We start from the raw sequence: 20387 nt of genomic DNA, 5'->3' as shown, positions 1-20387 counted from the left end.
CTTTGAGATATATATATATATATATATGATATATATATATAATATATATAATTATTATCCCCAGACAACTGTCAAGTTACATTCCTTATATAACACTGCTGCAGTGCTAACCTGAAGCATAATGACTGTGCTCATTATAGGGTTATTATGAGTTCTGGGATGAAGAGCTGTCAATAATTTAATTTTCTCCATATAAGGTAAAACACTGTCTTTCTTGCAAAGGGAATCCCAGTTGTATCTGTTTAAAACATTAATTACGGCAATAAACAGGTTTAGAACAGTAGCCACAGGTCTCCCTCCAGCAAGACACGCAAGCCTACAACTCAGGGGGTGTGTGGGACAAGGAAAAGGGATGCTGCAACCTCAGCTGCTGGACCTGGCCTTAGTGTACAATCCTCTCCATCCTTGTACTGAAGAAGATGGTACACAATCCTGCAGTGCTTATGGCCAAACAGACTCAATGTTTTTTGTATAAAACATATAATACCTATACAAAGTAAATATGGTCATCTTCACTGTCAATTCAGTTCAGCCTGTTAAAGACTGTGAGAAGAAATGGTCTTCAGTGGGGATTTGTATTCCAATCACATAATCTCAATTTCTTCCAGAAAAAGAGCTATTGACCTGGTTCTTCAGTTTTCAGATAAGTCAGGTCTAACTTTCAGATGCTGCCTTTATGTTGTGATTAGGTTTTGCCAATGACTTCCTATTTATATACTGCAAGATAAACTGATACCTGTGCAGTTAGGTTCCAAATGTGTTAAATCAATTTGATAATGACAGGGCAAGCAGGTAAGTCTCTAACTCCTTCCTGTCCATTTATACAGTAGTGGGTTTTTTGGTCATCTTTTCTTTTAAAGACCTGTGATCTGAAGGTCTTTTAAAGGCCCCATCTCTAGTGAACCAGCTTTTGTTGCTGCCCATTTTTGCAGTAAAAAAGCATAGGTGTTTCTTTCCAAGGATTCCACTGTATCCCTTACCATCAATATCCAATTGAGTTGCAAAGCATACTGTGGATTCTGCAAACCCCTTACTGGGGCTTGTCCTGGTTTGTTACTGATGTTTGCCTGCTTTGGTATTCCCAAGAACCAGCTGGGCTTTGTTCACTGCAGGCCGATGGATCAGCAGGAGATCATGGACCGCTGCTGCAATGCTCACAGCAGCTGCCTCTGCTGCTCAGTCTCTCTCTCCCCTAAAGCCTGCAGTCTGCTTCAGTGCATCCAGGGCTCAGGGCCTGGGCTGATGGATTAGATCTCCCTGCTATCTAAAAGAGAGGTTTCAAAGACTAATTTTCAGGTGTAAAGGTCACTGAGGTTGAAATGAAGATCCTGGAAACAACATAGAATGCAGGCAAGTTTATTTCAGTGTGTGTGTGTGTGTTACCAGAGTTTTTAATTTTTTTAACAAACTAGCAAAAGAGAAGGAATCCTAACTCTAGGGCTTCTGCTCCATCGAGTTCATCTTCCTGCTCCAGGCAGTTCATCTAATGCAGCAAAGTGCAAACCAGGCACAGTGAGACAGCCCTGGTTCACAAGCTCACTAATATAATGCATCTCTTAGTCTACCACCTTAAGGGAGCCTCCTCCTGACCCCAGTCCCGCAGGGTGAGCCAGCATTTCATGCCCTCCACCGTCAGACAAGTGACACGGATTTGCAGCTGGAGGTGAGAGAACAGTTGCAAACAAAGTGCAAACCTTGTCATGTCCCCACTATCCCTACAATCCTGACCTCTCCTAGTGCCACTCACAACCTGCCCTTTTGGGCTCAGCCCTTACCTCCAGCAGCCCCCAAGCCCCCGGGGCCAGCACAGGCTCCACTCCCTGCCCGAGATGCTGAGGAGTGACGACCGAGAGTCTGCTCCGGCACAATCCACCCCAAACCATAACTCTAAATGTACCTTCAATTCTACTCGTGTATTTATAGGCCCCTGCATGGGGACAAATTATGCTTTCAAAAATATTACAGGAAAATGCTGCAAGTGATTGTCATAAAAATACCCCATCATAATTTCATTAAAAATTAACAAAAAGAAAGCATTAGTGTTGTCCTGCCAACTGAGGTTTGGGGGGGGTCGGGGGGGTCTCACATTATTAAATTGAGAAGGCCAGCAATGGAAAGCCTTTTTAGACTGGTGTTTCCATTCCTTCCTCTTTTGCTTGGTTCAAAAGTCCTGCATAATTAATACTGTAGTACTTAATAAATGCTTATGAACCTACTACCTCTCTGCTTTTTCCATTTAATTAGGTGATTGACTTCAGGCATACTATAAATTATAATGACAATTTAATTACTTTTTTAATGTGCACACTTAAAAGATTTATAAACAGGAATAGGGTAATATAGTGCACTCAAAATTAGAAATACCATGAACTGGAGAAGAGCACAAAGTAATGACATCTAAAGTATCTCCTCAGTGGCTGAGCAGCTGCAGTGACTGGGAGGTAGGGTATTTAAAGTGTCTGGTACAGCTACAGAGAACTGTATATTTCTGTCCAAATGCCCACGTACATCTCTTTTAACTTTTCCTTCCAGCATTTGCACATCTCACTTGATGGCAGAAACATAAAGGAGTTCCAGGGACAAGTCAGGCCATGTACTGCGCTGTCTCTTGGGTAAAGCATTCACAGGAAGTGGAAGACCCTTTCTCTTCTTTTAAACAAATCATAAAACTTCTGCATCACTTCATCATAATACAGTCATTGTTAAAATTTGCAGGGGGCCAGAATCTCCTACAATATTCCAGCTGGCACAGGCAAACTGCCAAAGACCATGGATTCCATCATCTCATGAACAGACCCTTCCTAGTCAGGAGGCAGAAATGTCTGACAATATTTTGCACCACATCCTACAATAATCCAAGTTAACTCTTCTGATATTGTTGTTAACCAGCTAGGACTCATTCCCCTGTCACTTACAGGTATGTTAAAGCTAAGAGGATTCAAGTAAGAATCAGATCCTTCAAACTAGTGCTCAAAAAAAATATATTTTCTAAACTAAAGTTATCTTTTTAAATTTAAATAGTTTAAGATAATAAAGGTTAACCTAATTAATCAGCCTACCTAAATGTCCAGACATTTCCAAGCCCCAGTTGGTCATTACGAAGAAAGCTGTATTTTCTACAAGTTACCTTTCACCAACAGAGAGAGACGATAGCATTTGTTTTAAATCACACAGCACGCTACATTGGTGAAAATTTCTCATGTAAAAGAAGTCATTAAAATTTGGGCTACAGGAGACGCTTTCCCGTCTGGGAGCTGAATCTGGTTTGGTGTGACTATTCCTGTCTGTTAATTTAGCAGTACAAAGTATAACTCTACATTCTTAGCATACTTACTGGGGATGCTGGCATCTCTGTAACCAGAACTGCTAACAGAGAGGAGAAAAAAAAGACTGGGCAATTCACAGTGTGCTAGAAAAATTATGGGCAATTCCACGTTTTAAGCATCATCTATCAACAGTGTTGAATAGTCAAAAGGGGAATAAATTTGAATGCATTGCCAAGGCAAATGCTGTGATAATTGTATCTGCTTTTTTCTTCTCCATACAGAAAAAAAAAAAAATCCCAGACGCTCATGTCATTTGCACCCAGTGAAGCTGAGTGGAAAGCAGATCAATCCCACAGCTTCATCATGTGGCTGCCTCTCCACCTTGGTCAGCACAGAGCAGGACCTGAAAAGGTATAGGTGAAAGAAAAAACGCCAGGAGGCTGAGCAGCGTGGTGAATCACAGGGAGCTGCTTTGTCTGCAGCTTCCGCTCTCTGAGGAACTGTGCGGGGCTGAAACAATGGCTCTCCTATGGAGCTGCATCTCATCTACCTCATCTACAGCCAGTGATGAATGATGGGTCAAGAGGGCAGCAGAGTTTGGGTGTACAACCCTTAAATACTTTATCAAAGATGGCAAAAGGCCATGTGCTTCAATAACACAGCAAATACTTCCTTTTGCTGTATAGCAGACAAATTCCTTCCTCTCTTCTGGCTCAGTCTGAAGCTTTTGGTTCACAGCTCAGAGCATGAGCAAGTTTTGCATTCACAAAACATACACATAAAAAAGCTTCAGTTTTATTCCTGAGACCATTCAACTGTAAACATTCTCACAGAAATGGAAAGTCAGTCCTATCTGTACTGAAATCCTATGCTTTCATAAATATGTAATTCTAGGGATTTGTGGGACTTATAGACAATAAAAGAAGTCACGTTTTACTCATTTTAAAAAGGGAAACTGAATAGTAAGAATTGAAAAAAAATTCTAAAACTGTAACTCATCCAAACTTTTCATACTGGGGTTTCCTGAAAGAAAAACATACCAATTTGATAGAAATGAAAAGTTCAGTAAAATATAGAATTTTTGTCTGTGGTTTAAATTAAGATAAATGAATATAATGGGCCTCATGATAAAACAAGATACTTCAATACTAAGAGTTTGATGGTATCGTGCTACTCAGAGAATTACAATTTAACAAGACATACAAGATCAGCTGGAATACCTTCATGACATAAAAATATGCAAAATAAAACTGAAGCAACATTTAAAATGTTCTGAAATAAGATGTCATACTGCTTAAGAGTTGTCAAGGTTTTGTCCCAGTTAGAGGAGAGGTAAAGGATTTCAGAATCTTTTGCAATCTTAATTTTCTTTCAACCACTTTTGTCTTCTGCTCCTCCTTAGCTGCTTCTTTGTCTTCTTATTCCTCTAGATTTTTTCAAAAACTTGATCTAACTGCTCTGAATTAGACAACAAAACTTAATGTTCTAACAGGACAGAAAGCTGTGGGCTCGTGTTTGGTTTCTAAAGGAAGTGACAGAAAGCAATCTTGGATAAAAAGCCTCCGAATCAGCTGTGATCATTTCAGCTCCCTTAGGAAAAACATCAACAACTGAAGTCCACTTGGGTTCCCGCCCACCCAGCACCAGAAACCGAGGTAACCCTGTAACACTGGGATCATTGTTTGATGGCAACAACACCTAGTACTGGATCATAACTTTCCCATTTTGGAGGCTTTGAGGAGTTGGTTGACACCAAAACGCCAATGTGAGCAGTGTGGGTTTTCCGGCAGTGCCGCGTGGGCAGTGAGGCAGTGAGCTGTGCCATGGGAAACTCAAGCCTTTCACCTCCAGATACCTTAGGGCAGAAGAAATGGGTGCTCTCCCTCCCAAAGATCTCACATCATTTTGCACTACGGCAATGGATTTGCATAATTTCAATCAAATGATGTATTACAAATCTCACCACAGATTTTGAATTTAAACACTTGAGAACTGAGCAAAATAAATGGTGCTTACACTCAGATAATGGAACATCTTGGAATGGAGGTGTCTCAACCTCCTTATAGCCCTGCTGAACATATTACAAGCAGGCCTGACATCTCTGCTTCAGTCAAGTGAAAATTTCAGATTAAAAAATGAGTGATTTTAATTGATAGCCATAATGTGTACTGAAAAGCTTCTGAAACAACAATAGCTTTTACACAACCACTGCTGCCCAGAAAGCAAATCAGCACAGAAATAACTCGCCCTCTGAGTATTTTCATTCCTTTTTCAGAGTGTGAAACTAAGATTGGCATCAAACCGCATCACCTTTTTGATGCATTTTCCATCCAAACTGAGAGGCACTTGAGGAGCCACAGTGATGTCCCAGAGGAAACATATTCAATATAACTTTTTCTGCTACACCCACCTTTAGTTCATGGCCCAGAACTCTGCTCCCTTTTATTCATCCAGATGAGGAGAAGCTGACAGCCGGGGGAGGGAAGAGATTGGGAGCCATATGGAGCTAGAGTCAATTTTTGGTATGTATTTGTGAATAGACACAAAAGAGATAAATGCTGGCATGCATAAATTCATATTTTATCAATACCTATTTTGGTACTTACTGTCAGAGTAATTTATTCCAAAATAGGCTTTTAAAAACGAACACCAGTTTAAAGAAAATTCCAATCCCGATTTATTTCTTGCCACAGCAAACCCAGGCTCCCAATGGCATGAAGCAGGAGGCAGAATCCCACTCAACAGGGTTTACCTCACAATGCCAAAAGGGAAAGTGGTGCAAATAGCCAAGAACCCAAGAGAGAGGTTTTCCAGGTCACTGCCCAAGACAAGCTCCCCAGGAATGGGGATGCTCGAGCAGGGTTGGGCAACCAGCCTTGGCACCAGGAAGCATTGAGGGTCCACATCTGAGCTGCTCAGTCCGAGGGCAAGGAGAGCTGACGGTTTTGCATGCAGCATCTTGTAATAACGAAGGTTGTCAAAATTACAAGATTCACTAGATTTGCTGCCTGTAACTGCTGCACCTACAAATGTTCAGTTTCACTTCTCAGACTTATTCAAATAATCCAGCCCCCATGGGCCTGCAAACCTGAGCTGCAAGTCTGAATATGGAAGGATATTTATTAAAAGACTGCTGGTGCATCTGACCATGACGGAATGCTAAAAAATGAAAAAGTAATGAAAGGCACAGAACATTTCTGAGCCCCAGATTATGTTTGGCCTGGATCCAGTGGACGTGTTTGATACCACTGGCTCCCCGATTACAAACCGTTATCTCTCCAAACTTTGATCTAAGGCCACTGCAAAAGTATCTGTGAGAGTCACTTATTCCATTAGTCAGAAATCAAAAATCAAAAGAGACACTTGAAACACTAACAGAATGCAAAAACTCATCACTTCCTTCCAGAGAAGGGCAATAGACCTTATTTGTAACTGTTGATTGGAACACGTGCCATGGCAGAAAATTTCTGGACTCTGTTCCCAACTCTTAAATAGTTCTGTGGCTGGACTTGGGCAAATGGTTTGAATTATTTATGCTTTTTCAAAATCATAATAAAAAACACATACCCACCTCACAGAATAGAGGCTTCATCAATGTTCCTAATTCACTCTCAGCTTCTTATGTAGACAGTTCTGCAAAAGTGCAGAGCGCCATTATTTAGATTTGATTTGTTTTCAGAAAAAGTAATCCTGCGCATTACTTGGTTGTGGTTTCTTAGAATTATTTTCCAGGTGGGAACAATTTTGGATACAAAATCACTATCTCTGCCTGGAGACTGGCCTCAAGCTTCTGCCTCATGCATATGTGTACATCATATTCCTACATCTTCCACAAAACAGAAGGTGGGCCTGTGAACAGGTCAGTAGGACGCAAGCCAAGCAATGTATATCTAAATCTGAATGCAGAACAAACAAAAAAGAGTGTGTATTTTTAAGAACAAAACTCTTTCCTAAGAACTTCGTTTCCTCATGGTCAGACAGTCTGGGTGCACTGTGTAAAAAATGGCTTTCTGAGGCACTGTGGTGTCTTCTGAATCACTGCCATTACCCGAGAAAACCCCAGGAAGTGGTTTGGATGAGAAGCTGGACCCAGCTTGCGTAGGTATCAGCTGATGTCAGAGTACACACAGCACATAGCCCTAACAGTATGGACATTGTGAAATAGGAATAACCTTCTCTTATCTCCTGCAGTTTGGGAAATCATTTCTAACCCGGTGACCACAGATCTTAGGAATAAGTCAAACAGTTAATTATTCACCATGCTTCCTAATTAATCTCCATTTCAGGCCAAATCTTTGTATGCCCATAAAAACACAAAGATCTCCAGTGAGGGAAACAACAGCATGAGCTTTTGGACCTCCTTCTGCAAAGCAATTCGTTTTTCCATAAACAGTTACTATTAAGCAAGGACAAAGCAACAAACCAGACAGCCATCTGTGTAAACCAATTTAAAAGGATGGTGACCTCATAACATTTTTCAAACTAACGCTGTCCATTTAACTTCTGCCACCCCGTCCTGCCCCGGCAGATGCTGGGCTCGAGCAGGTCCTCGGGCAAGCGCGGTGCTTTCACTTTAGGGAAAGCTGGTTCTTTAAAGCCACAGTGATTTCAAACCCGTGAAAAGAGCATGTCAATGAAAATACCTCGGCATATATGGAAGCAGGATAACCTTAGCGGCTGCCCACGCTCCCAGAGGGTGTTGCCACAAAGGTCTGTGCTATGTTTGCCAGCTAAGCTTCCTAGAGGTATGAGGTCAAGTGAGCACAAAGGTTCAGGACACTGAAGGTAACACAATCCATGATGAACGAACTGTGTTCTTTCTTACAACCCAGAGAGAAGCCAGAACAAGCACAGATGGCAACCACATTAGAAAAGAAGGCAAACCTGATAGCCTTAGAGCAAATCTTATGAATCCACACACAGCACAGCTATCGTGTATGCACCCAGGATGGCCACAGCATCCCTAGCTCATTCTGCCTGTTTAGATTTTAATCCAATGAAGCTTCAGGCAAAATATGCAAAATAAAACACCGAAGTAGAGCACCTACAAAGTGCAAGTAATGAACACCCAAGGACATGTCTTGCACAAGGTTACTTGCAGAACTGCCTTTTATTCCATTTACTAAGTCAGAGCCACACAAGAGCTGAGAGCAGAGTGCATCAGTCAGACCATTGGTAGCACAGCAGAAGGAAGTGCACAAACTCATTTACAAGGGCAAGTGGACTACAGACATTTCAGTATCAAAGAAGGTAACTGAAATAAATGCATATTCTGTATAGTCTCCTCGTATTTCCAAGCATCAGAAAAACATAACAGGATATAAACTGTATTTCAAGTGGTGGAAGGAAGTGTGTGCTTCTCCATTACATAAAGATGATGTTTCTAATCCACATAGTGCAGACATGGTAAAAATTACCTTCCACAATGCCAAGGCTTGTTACACGGACTCTTATTTCTTTAGCACACATTTTCAAAGAGTCATTATTTTACTGCCACAGTGCCTGATGTTTGTGTGCCTGGTATTTGTGTTTGCTTTAAAGTAATGGCTGTGAGGTGAAGCTAACTTGCCCTTCTGACCCAGGGCGTAATTGTACAACTGTTTGTGCAGCAATAACCCATCGTACACATAAAGTGACATTTCTCTAATTGGCGTTTGCTGAACACAAGGGCACCCTCTGCAAACACAGTGGCTTTTTTATTGGCAACCTCTTCAATTATTTCACTCTTCCTAACACAGAACCTCCTTTCTGTCATTAGAGAAGAACAAACCATTCCTCACCACCGCCACAGTAATCCCATATATTTCTTAATATGTATCACTGAATACTATTAAAGATTAGCCTTAAAAGAGAGAGTAGTATTAACAGCTGTCCTGGGAATACGTTCCAGAAAAGGGAACACTTCTGACCTTTGAGTCTATATTTCAGTGCCTTTTTGAGATGCTTCAGAACAAAAGTTCAAGTGGCATCTCCTTTCAGTTTGTCTCATCTTGCCGCACATTAAAAGTGAGGACAGAAATTCAAGAGAAGCCTGGTGCTGCTTTCCCTTGCCTTCAGTTCTGCTGTGTCAGCTGATGCTGGCACATGCAGCATATTTCTCTGCTTCCCTTGGTTTTGTCTTTCCTTGGTGGCTGCTTTGAGTCCCCACCCAGCCATCTCCACAGCTCTCCTGTCACTGCCATGTTACGTAAAAAACTCAGAAATGGCTTAGGAAACATTTAAATCTGCGCTATCTTGGCAAGCAGCTAATCCTTGAAGCAAATGCTACTTACACAACAGAGTGCCTGCATTTCCTACCCTGTCATGAAGATGTCATGCCTCATCTCCTAAGGCTGGAAGGAATGCACAACGCTTCGTAAAATAGCTCTGACTTTCCATTTCTATATAAGCATCTTGTTATCTGTTTTTATAGGGAGGGAAAATGGGAAAGGGAATTCCTGGAAGAGATTACAATTGTCAAACTGGCTTTTGATACCTATTAAACAGCTGAAGCATTAATTTTTTGGCGGCACTGTCAAAAGCCTGTGAGGGCTTCCTGACTGAAGTGGAGGAAATAGAACATTTAGTCCAACTACAAGATGTACTTTTTAAAAAATCCATATGAAAACAGACTCATTATTCATTTTTTCTGTTAATATGTGGTTTTGCCCTGCAGTTTTGGTAATATTTTTTTGTAAGACCTGGCAGTCTCAAAAAAGAACTGTAACTTACAGCTAATGTTTTAACAAACTCTTGTTTATATTATAGTCAAACCAGAACAAACAAAATAAAGCTACAAATGACATTTTTATAGGAAGTCAAGAAAAAGATTCATGTGTCTGAATATTTTAGTTACAGTGTGGTAGGCATGACTATTATTTCCTGTAAAGCCAAATTGTATCTTTAAAGAACTGGAAGAAGGCTACCATGGGAATACAGCATGGATATGACTTGGGCCTCTAAAGAGCAGCTGGATATAAATACCTTACAATTTAATGCAAAACTCCCATCAAGTATTCTGAGAATTTTACAATGGAGCAATGGCAAGATATGGCCATGAGAAATGTGTTTGGCGTCTTCAAAATACCATCATGCTGGACTACTGCAAATGCCACCCTCTGTGGTAAAACTGACAAAAAAAAATCACAAAGAAGGTTTGCAGTGAGATAGGCAAGAAAATGAGCATTTTTAAAAAGTGGTCATAGAATCACAGAAATTAGATCAAAAAGGAAATCATGAAAGTCTATTAGATCATATTGTATCTAGAGAAGAAAAATCTATGTAGTATATTTTTCAGCATTTTGTCCAGTTCACTTTTGAGTTGCCCAAACTAATCAGCTTGTCTAGTTTCCATCAAGAGAACAGACTTTCACCATAATGATTTTTTTCCTAGCAGTTAAGCTAATACTCCTTTTGCTCATTTGCATTATTTTACTACTTTATACCTCTTTGAGACATTCCCTTCTAGGTGATCTTGGCTCTGATACCACTATGATATCTAATTTAATAGCAATCAAGGTATAAAATGCTAAACTAAAAAGAGCAACTGACCTTCTGATTTGCAGCCTTGCTCCCTCTGTATCCAGCAGCAAGCTTCTGCTTGCATGAGACCTGAGCTCCTGGTCAAGAGTCAAGTGGGTGGAAAATCACTACTTCGCTTCTAAAAACAGGCTGTATTTCATCAGTGCATTGCTCTGAGCTTTATGGAGGATGGAGAGCTAAGAACAAAGCAGCTTCGAAAGGCTCCTATCTTCCTTAGTCAATGTGATGATCCATGATTTGGTTAGACTGAGAAAATTTGCTTACTATCACTTTTCCCTGCACGTTTATGAAAGGGAGTTTGATGAGTTTTGTTTCTTCATTGTAATAATCTCTTTTTCATTCCCAAATTGTGGACTTCCAGATTAGGATATCTGGCTGGCTTTTGTATAAAGAAATGGATTCCATGAAGGAGAGAGAGGAGTTTAACACTGCAGATTGTTATCCTACCTCCCAGGCAAGGGACAGAAGATGTCATGACCTCATGGACTGACTTTGTATCTCCTCTGTCCCTGAACAAAAATGGTCTCAAGCAGCACACAGAGAAATCCTCAAACATTAATTCACTTCACAACCCAAAAGGATAAATAAGTGTACAAGAAGAAAAGAGAGTTCATCCTTGAGGATGTTGGAATAAGTTTGTGAAAACAAAATTACTACCAGGTAAGGACTTTCATTTTTTAACTTGGTTGTTATTATTTTTAACTAGCAGGGTAGCAATTAGCAATTGTACTTGAGAAAGACTGGTTGTGTTTTTGGAAAACTCCTCAGTGCTAAAGGCCTGTCTGCAGAGGGACAAAGTCATGTCATGAAACTACAGACACTTGGCAAACTCCTCAGCAATCTTGAATAAGTACCTTGTACTGCCCTTGTGTTATTAGCTATTGCAGTATCATGTAAATCCTTCATGACAGTGCCATTTTTGAAGTGCTGCTGTACCGTCAGGTGTCCTGACATTTTCAAGGCTCCTGGGGATGTCAGCATGTGGTCTCTCTTTCTTGCCTCCTTTACAGCAAGTTTCCAAGCCAGGATGTGCAAAAGGCCAAGATGTGACTCAGAAAAAATGTACCTGGGGTTAGAAGGAAGCTTCTTCCCTCACTGTCTCCTTGGAGTACAGGACTTCTTTATCCAGGATAACCCTGTCTGTTACCCGCTCCTGTCTCAGGATGCTCGCCTGGATTTTCCTCTGAGAACAGGCGGCTGGCAGGGACTGCTGGTGACTGCAAGCAGATGGACAGGGACGCTGGGCTGAGTCACTGGCAGCTCACCACTTGTTGAGCTGTTTGAGGTCCTGCAGGAAAAATGCTCACTTTGTGGCACTAGAAGAGAAATACTGCTAAGAGTGAAAAATCCCTACAAGAACTACTGCTCTGAGTAGACACAGGAAGCAAGACAGGTGACCAAGAAAAGACTTTGTCACAGTTTACAGGAGTTAGTGCCAGGGTATTGATATAAACCTTCCTGTCTGTCACAGTACACAGCCTTCACCTGCAGAATATTCCTTCTCTCTTCTCCCCATGTGCCAACAAACAAGTGGATTTTATTCAAATTAACTAATTGATGCCAAGGTAACATTTATAAATCTATGAACTTACTGACAACCTAGTCCTGGATCTCCGATAATCTTATTAAAGTCACTGGCCACTCGCAGGGAGGACTGAGCTGATGACTAAAGTCTCAGGACCAAAGCTATCAGGCACAGAACACACAGGAAGAGCTGAAGTGTATCTGACTCTATTCACTCACGTTACTGTATACAGTAACATCAAAAAGATGGAAAGCTCTTCAGTCACTGGAACAAGTGGATTTAAAAAATTGTATTCACAAAAATGAAGTAACTTTTTTCACTGTTCCAACTTTTCTTCACACTGTATTTTTCTTGTTTCATCTCACTATATTATTTTTCTTCCTCTTCACTTTTGTTACTCTGATCACTACAAATATGAGGGATGTTTATGAGTAACTCCTTATTTTTCTCTACAGATAAGTAATGCCTAAATGAAGTGATGGCTAAACTTTATTTCTTCCATGATACCCAAAGGAACAAAACCCAAAACAAACCAATGAAACTATACAAGCTATTGCTCACACAAGCTGACCAAAATTGCACTTACCAAGCATCTGGGAACTAGTTCACTGATTTCAACTAGACTTCATGGAGATACAAAGATCACCTTGAGAGATCAAGTATTTATGACTATAATAGATGATTTTGAACTAAAACAAACAAAATATACCATGTCCCCTGAAAATGTCAAATCATTGCTTTGCCCCATATTTCAGAGTATTTTTACAATCTACAGCCAACTCTAATAATGTATGTTTACTTGTGTTTATGATTTCAACAATGAATGAGCAGCACTGCCTCCACACAGTCACTCTTCAAAGAAAATAGTGCCGTCAAAATAGTGGGCCATGGCAAGGTGAGCTTTCTATTTTCTTTCTCTTCTTTCTGTCCCAGAGAACCTCTTTACTCTCAAGAGTATTTAAGCACTGAAAGTATGATTAGTGTAAAAATGATAAAAAAACCTATTAAATACCAATTCATGACCCTCAACTAATACCCAACACTACAGGAACTGTACAGAGTGCGCAGTCATAGATTTAACAGGTGGGAGAGGTAGAAGAGAAAAGAATTGCATTTAATCTTTAAACAGATTTCAGAATGAAGCCCCGATATTCCTGTGTCAGATTCAGTCTCCGTTTTCGCCTCCCAGGTATGGTAATTACAGTCCTGTGCCCACTGGGAACTAGTTGCACATTGAAACACCAACACGCTTCGCTGGAGGAGGGAGAGGTTTGCCGATGGAGATATTACAAGATGCAGCAGTGAATCCTCTGACTGTTGGTGAATGTGCCGCATCCTTTGCTCACAACACCTAACTATTTTAACTAAACAGATGAATATCTGGTTAGCCACTGTGCAGGGTGACTTTCAAAATTTTAAAGGCGGATATTGAATAAGTGAAGGCTCTTCTAGAAAAACAAGGCTTAAGCTACTGCGGTCATCATTCCACAATTCAAGCTGTGCCAGCAAAACTTGGTGCCAGCACTTAGAGTCACTGAAGGCAACAGGGTGTGGGCATACAGACCCAGGCATCCACGGGGCGTGACTTCACTGCAGGATCAGCACCTAAATTAAGTTTGTCCCCAACGCGACATCTCTTTTACAGCACACAGGGAGGTACCTACACACCCTGCCACATGCCAGTTTGGATTTCATCCCTCTGCCTTGGCCTCAGTGCCAAGCATCAGGAAACGGCAGGCAACTTGCCAACGCTTTTTCTTAGAAAACGGCAACCCTTTCTGGAAATGTTCTGAAGGTCTGCGGAGTCTTTCTGGAAAGGTGGTAATGCTGAGCTTCTGCACAAATACTGCAAATGAAAGCTACCCTAAAACATGATATCCCTAAAAATGGGGGCAAATGAGGTCAATATTAGCCAGAAGATATTACTCTGTAGCCAGGCATTTTGATTCCTAGAAAGCTGAGGTAAATGACACATACAGTAGCACCAACCAGTTAGCAAGCTTTACATTTTCAAAGCACACCCTAGAAAAATCCACTGATTTTTAATGCAAGTGACTCAAGATTTGTCAAACATTTTTGTGCTCAACCTTTTACAGATTTTGAATTATATAACCAGCTTGTCATGAATCCCAAAATCTTACTGAAGTGACTGGAAAAAGAAAAGCAACCAAAAATAAAGGAAGAGTATACTCGTAAATCACAGTTCAATAAAGACCTTTCCATTCCCTCCTCTCCCCCTCTTGATTAAAAAGCCACTTTTTAATTGACGCTTCCCTTCCTTCTGCATCTGCCGAATGCAATTCTGAACCAGCACTCAACTAGCCAGAGCAGATGAGGAAACTTACTCCAGACCCAGTGCCTGTGCCGGACCAGGCACCTGTGTGAAGGGAGCAGGAAGATACGCACAGCCCGTATTGCCCAGAGTGAGGGCATCCACGCCACGGCAGCGCACACCTGAGAGCACTGTGTCAACAGATGCACAGACAGGGGTTAACCAGCTTCTGCAGGAAGCCTGGTTTCATTCATTAACTACGACCTCTGGGCTAGTACATGCGGAGGAGGGAGCACACAGGCGAGTTCAAACAAAGCTCCTGTTTTCCCTCTGAAACTTTTCAAGTCTCAAAATCTTGCACAAAACCCAATCCGCTGTCACCTGAATGAAAAACAATAGTAGGCAGTGAAATAAGTAGGACCCGCGTGAGAGTTTGCGAGCCCAGCCTGTGCGGAAGGCCACCTGCCAACAGGAAGAAGTGGTGAGAAGGAATTTGGATCCAGCTGCTATCCTCCCTCAGCCAAACAATGCCACGCGATAAACAGCATCAAGGGTTTTTGTTTTTAATCCTCGATCACACTGGGAGCATCTATATCTGTCGCTTTTACTCCCCGGTTACCAGGAGAAGAGCTTGAGAGATTTCTGTGCACAATTTCACAGAGAGCAGATCTCCTCTTGCCAGTCATAGCTTTACCAAAGGGATTGAGACAGGAAGAACAGGAGGGAAAGAGGAAGAAATATCGAAGTGCCTCGCTGTAGGGCTGACTCAAGCTGCTAAATTCATCACAGGTAACACAGAAAATCTTGTAGCTGTCTTGCAGCCCCATTTCACATGTCAGACAGAAAGGCAGAGTGGACACGGAAAGAGGAGATAACTCAGTATCTGCAGTCCTTATTTCCTTAAAACGAAGTACTGAACACCAGGAAATGAACTACGTGCTCAGTGGGTCACTGTGGCAGGTGCAACTTAACCTTAAGACCACGTAGCCTACTGCACCTTCAGATTTAGCCCAGGCAGCACCTGGGTGAAGCACGCCAATAAATCCACTCGCTGCTGATGGCAATAAAAAGGGTTAAAAACCAACCAGGCTGCAGCTGAAAATCCCACAGCGTTTCCCTCCACGGAGCCGCAAACTGCGCGTCTCCCGGGTTTCAAGGGAACGGACAAAGTGCCCTGAAGATGAGCCAGCTAAACACATGTCTGGGCAGTGCCAGCAGCGGACACGGGTGGCTGGAGAGCCGGCAGAGCTGGAGCATCACGGCCGCTCGGCGCTGCTCCGGCGCGGCCGCTTCCCGGCGCCCGGGGACGCGCCACTCGCGGATTCACCGCCCCGCAGCCGAGGAACCCCCCTCTCCTTCCTCCCCGCCCCAGCCCCCGCTGAACACCCAGCATCTGGGTACTACCTGCGTTTATCGGCGGAGCCATCCCGTGTCTCCAGTCATTCAAGGAATTTAACAGCCTGGAAATTCCTGTTGTCCATTATTTGAGGTCACAGATAAAAGCTAAACAGCAGCCGTGACTCCCATCAATCATAAGTCACTCACTGATAGAGCGTATGGTAGGAGACCTACTGATGTAAGCTAGTCACCAGAGAAAATACCCACTGATGACGCATATCCAGGCACAAAAATAGTTACAGGGCCCCCAAAGGGATTATTCAACAGCCTACATTTAGATATTCCTTCAAGAGACCCGCAGTCAATTTGCTGCTATTAGATGGCTGGGGAACATTGAAGTTTAAGTTTCCTCAGCAGACATAACCACAAATAGCTGGTTTAAATAAGCTACTGCAATTACAAGCTGTTTTGTAAATTTTAACACTGCATTATAGCGATTAAGTCTAAACAGAAACACTGGCTAAAAAATGCTGTATAGCCTTTGCTCTCAGTATTTTCCAATTCCTTCTGCGTATTAGCCAGCAATGAAAAGAACAATTTTAAATTAATTTGCAAATGTTTAAACTAAGCCCCTTGTGCTACCTTAGAGCGATGTTTTTTAATCATAAAAAACCAAAACAATATATGCAAAATGGTATGGGATATTTTGGTGCGGCTTAAATGCTATCTGGATCAACTTTTGCCTTAATTTTATCCTTCCTTGGTATTTGCCTCTGTACTACACAAAAAAGAAAAATACCCAAATAGTTAATCTTTCTTGCACAAATCAAAACCATGCAAAGGTAAGTTATTGCAACATGCAAAACCACGTGCCGTGCACCCGCTTTGAGCAGGGGCTAGAAAGAGGATGCCCAGAAATCCCTTTGAGCCTAAATTATTCTGCAATTCTGTGCAGCTGGATTTTTTGGCATTAAAAACATAATCCTCTAAATTAACCAATCAACTGATAATCCTACAATAGTCCTGCCCCCTCCAACAGTTTCAGGATCCTTCTCATGCCCAGACAGCAACAAAACTTACTAGGCTATAGCTGCGCCTACTAACACCGCTCAGCACGAACCACCGACTGTGCATTTCTGGCAATATTAAAATCTTTAGTTTTTTAAATATTTAACATCCAACCCCCCTTTTTAAAAGCAATTTTGGTGCTTAGGAGTCTAAAGTTTACTGACTTTTTATTGCACACTTAGAATATAAATATAGGAAAATATTTTATGGCTCTGATGCCTATTTCATTGACATACTTTTGGAAAGCATTACCTAGTCAAACAAACACTCAAGGATTTATAGTGTTTACCCTGTAAAGCAGGAGAAGGAATTGTCTCAGGCTATGAACTTCTACCTCACTTTCTTCATCTGTGATAACATTATTAAAAATAACACCAAAAATTATTTTTAGCACAACTGTTTCGTAAAGCCCTCATGTTTCTCTCATGCATCCATATGCTGCCAGTCCACATGGCCTAATTTAACAGCCCTAAGTAGAAATATTGGTGCCCTCTAGCTGATTTTTCTCACCAATTTCCTGCAGACACCGAGCAGCAGTCTCTCTTTCCTCCTTACATTCCTGGGCCTTTCACTGGTGCCCCCTAAATGCAATGCCCTGGAATAAAACAAGCCACTTCCTACAGAAGATATAGGAATCAAAGCACTCAAATCCCTTAGTGCTCTCCACTGTAGGAGCTCTTTAAATATCATAAGTGCCATGAAAAATAGGAGAGGTATAACTGTGTTCAATACCACCTTACCAAGAACCGGTGAAGCACATAAATATACTCTGTAGCAAGTCTGCAAATTTCATGGGAAAATACAACCTGCAATTTTGCGTGAAACACAGGAAGCCCCTCACCCATTCAGAAGTAATACAATTCCCCCTCTGTCAGGAGCCTTTAAAAAGCTTATAAGCGTTTTATTATGTTCTGCCACCCATTCTGAAGTTAGTCGGTGATGGATCAGACAATTTCACAGCTCAGAGCCCAGGACTTCCCTTTTGCCATCACACAAGCCTCTGCAAGCAGGGAGAGCTTTCCTCTCCTTTCACTCTGCTGTCTGCCAAAGGGATGGACTCCCTGGTCCGCCCTGCCTGCTCCCATCCCCTCTGCCTCCAGCCCCTCTCCTGGAGGCTGTATCGGGTACCACTGAGGTACAGGGCCTCATCACCTTACAGCTGCATGTCTCTGTCCAGCTGGAGCACATCTCCAAAGCTAGGAATGCCATGAGGCAGGGACCCTAACACACACTTTGAACACCACCTCCAGTGTGAGAGGTGAGGTCAACAAAACAGTGTCCAAATCCCAAAGAGGAGACCTCTCCTGGCTGGAGGAAAACCCCTGCTGAGGAAGAGCTGTCCCAGGAAGTGCTGAGCCTGTGGTGGCAGGCAGCTGCCTGGCAGCTGCCAGAACAGCTCTTTGGCACCTTTGAGTGAGTGCATCTGCTCTAAGCCACACCACCAGCCACTGGCTGCCCAAAGGATACAAGAGAACCGGAGCCTGTGTGGGAAGCAGGGTTAAAACTCTGTTCTCTTCCTCCTTGTCCAGCTAAAAGAGGCAGAGGTTGGCTGGAGCTAGCTGTCTCTGTGCATTTAATTAAAGGCATAAACCTCTGTGGAGAACTCTGGATGGCCCTATTAACCATTAATCAAATTAAACATAGAAGGGAGATCAGTATCTGAAGCTTAAAATAAATACTGTGAGACAGACTAACTTTTAGGATTGCATTCATAATCCTCAACAGGTCTGTTTAAACCTTGATTGGGAAAAGGAAGCTGCAGCATATACTGCGTATTTCTGTGTTTGAACAGCAATTGTAAAGCAGAAGCTGCTTAAATGTGTGGGAAGCATCAGGCTGATCCTGCAACTTCCTGCTGTCTTTGGAAATCTGCCTGTTGGAAGACAGAATGGGTTAATCACAGTGGCCAGGCATTTTGGAAGGGTCCTAGGGCTCCATTTCTCTAACACCTTACTACAACATTCCAGCTAATGTTCCTTTCACATAAACCTCTACGAAAAGGATGCTACAGACTCAGTCAATACTCATTAAGCAGTTGTAATCCAAATCTCTACATCAATTAAAAGATGAAGGGCTTATTTGAGCACTGAACAGTCAAAAACCTTTGTTTGCATAAAACAGGCATTTTATGCCATTTGGAAAGTGAAATTTTTGGCACAGTTCATTTTTCAGGTTGACTTTTTTTTTTTTTACTTTTTTTTTTACCAGCTGTTGGTTCTGCCAGTTCTCACACAGGAGACCTGTAACAAGGCTGATTTGTGCAACTTCTTTTCTGGAAGGCAACAGACCTTTCAAAAGCTTGATTTATTAAAACATAAAAGAACCCAGCAAACTCTTGAAGAGGATAAGTAAAGATGTGGTAATGTGACAGTTGGGCAGGGAAGGTGGTATCTGCAGGATAAAAGAAGATAGGTGGGAAAATTAGGATCTGGCAGGAGGAGCTCTTGTTTTTTCCAGCAGTAAAAATACGCTGCTTTTCAATACAGAGAAAATATAATGAAAACAGGTGAAGGACACTACAGGAATCATGGTTACAGTGGTAACTAACTACACCTATCTAAGTAAGTATTAAAGAGTGTAGAGATGTCCTGTTACCACAAAACTTCATGATAGTTTTATAAATGCTGTGTTTGAAGTAGGAAGCTTATTAATTATCTCTTACTGTCCCAGAAGCATCCAATTTGGAATATTCATTAATGTAGTGTAGGAATATTGTTTATGAAAAGTAAAGAGACTATGAGATTTCTAAACAGAGTGTAAGAGAACACCTGACATTAGCAAATTTTTATTTAAAATTCCTATGATTTTTGAAACAAGGGGCAGTATTAGAAAATACTGGCTCACTAAGGGTGGGATAGTATGGTTTATTTAGTCACCATATCATACAACATTAGATAAACCAGGACACTGATGTCAGAAACATAAATATAGTTCATGCTATTCTCAGTCTGTCTGCCCATCAATGTCTTAGGGCCTTTCTCTCACTGCTAGCATTGGCAAAATAGGTGATATTGATTATAACTGAAAAACAAAATTAAAATATTATACAAGCACAGGCTTCTGAGACTACATATTGATTTTTCTCTATTTGGAAGCAGGACTCTGATACCTCCCTTTGCATTCAAACTGAAGAAATCTAAGATGAGTAACAATGGATGATGATGGTGGGAGTTGTGCTTGTTTTAGATTTTTAACACAAAAATCAACATTTTTATTTGTGGAAATAAGTACATTTGAAGTTAAATTTCAAATTAACACTACCTTTGATATAGTTCAAGCTAGATACATTGGTAGCATAGTTAACAGTAAATTACAGAGTTTATGTCAATGTTCTAAAGTAGATGAAACCGTAAAACTAAAGAAAGCTATTGCCCGAGCACCTGAAACTGGGTTTTCT

At 41.5% G+C, this 20387-nt stretch overlaps 1 protein-coding gene across 8 annotated transcripts in view; it reads right to left on the bottom strand.

Moving 5' to 3' along the window:
• Positions 1-20387, bottom strand: part of HIVEP2 (HIVEP zinc finger 2) — a 136791-nt gene that overhangs the window by 68028 nt on the left and 48376 nt on the right. Inside the window, exon 1 of one of the 8 annotated variants that reach the window (XM_058835946.1) lies at positions 15989-16118. The exons of the other annotated variants lie outside the window; for them this stretch is intronic. The gene's annotated coding sequence lies outside the window, so the exon portion shown is untranslated. Of the gene's footprint in view, positions 1-15988; positions 16119-20387 lie in introns of those variants that run through there. 8 annotated transcript variants of the gene reach the window in all.

Source organism: Poecile atricapillus, chromosome 3 (assembly GCF_030490865.1).
Source record: "Poecile atricapillus isolate bPoeAtr1 chromosome 3, bPoeAtr1.hap1, whole genome shotgun sequence".
Lineage (NCBI taxonomy): Eukaryota > Metazoa > Chordata > Aves > Passeriformes > Paridae > Poecile > Poecile atricapillus.
This window is presented reverse-complemented; position numbering and strand designations above follow the sequence as displayed.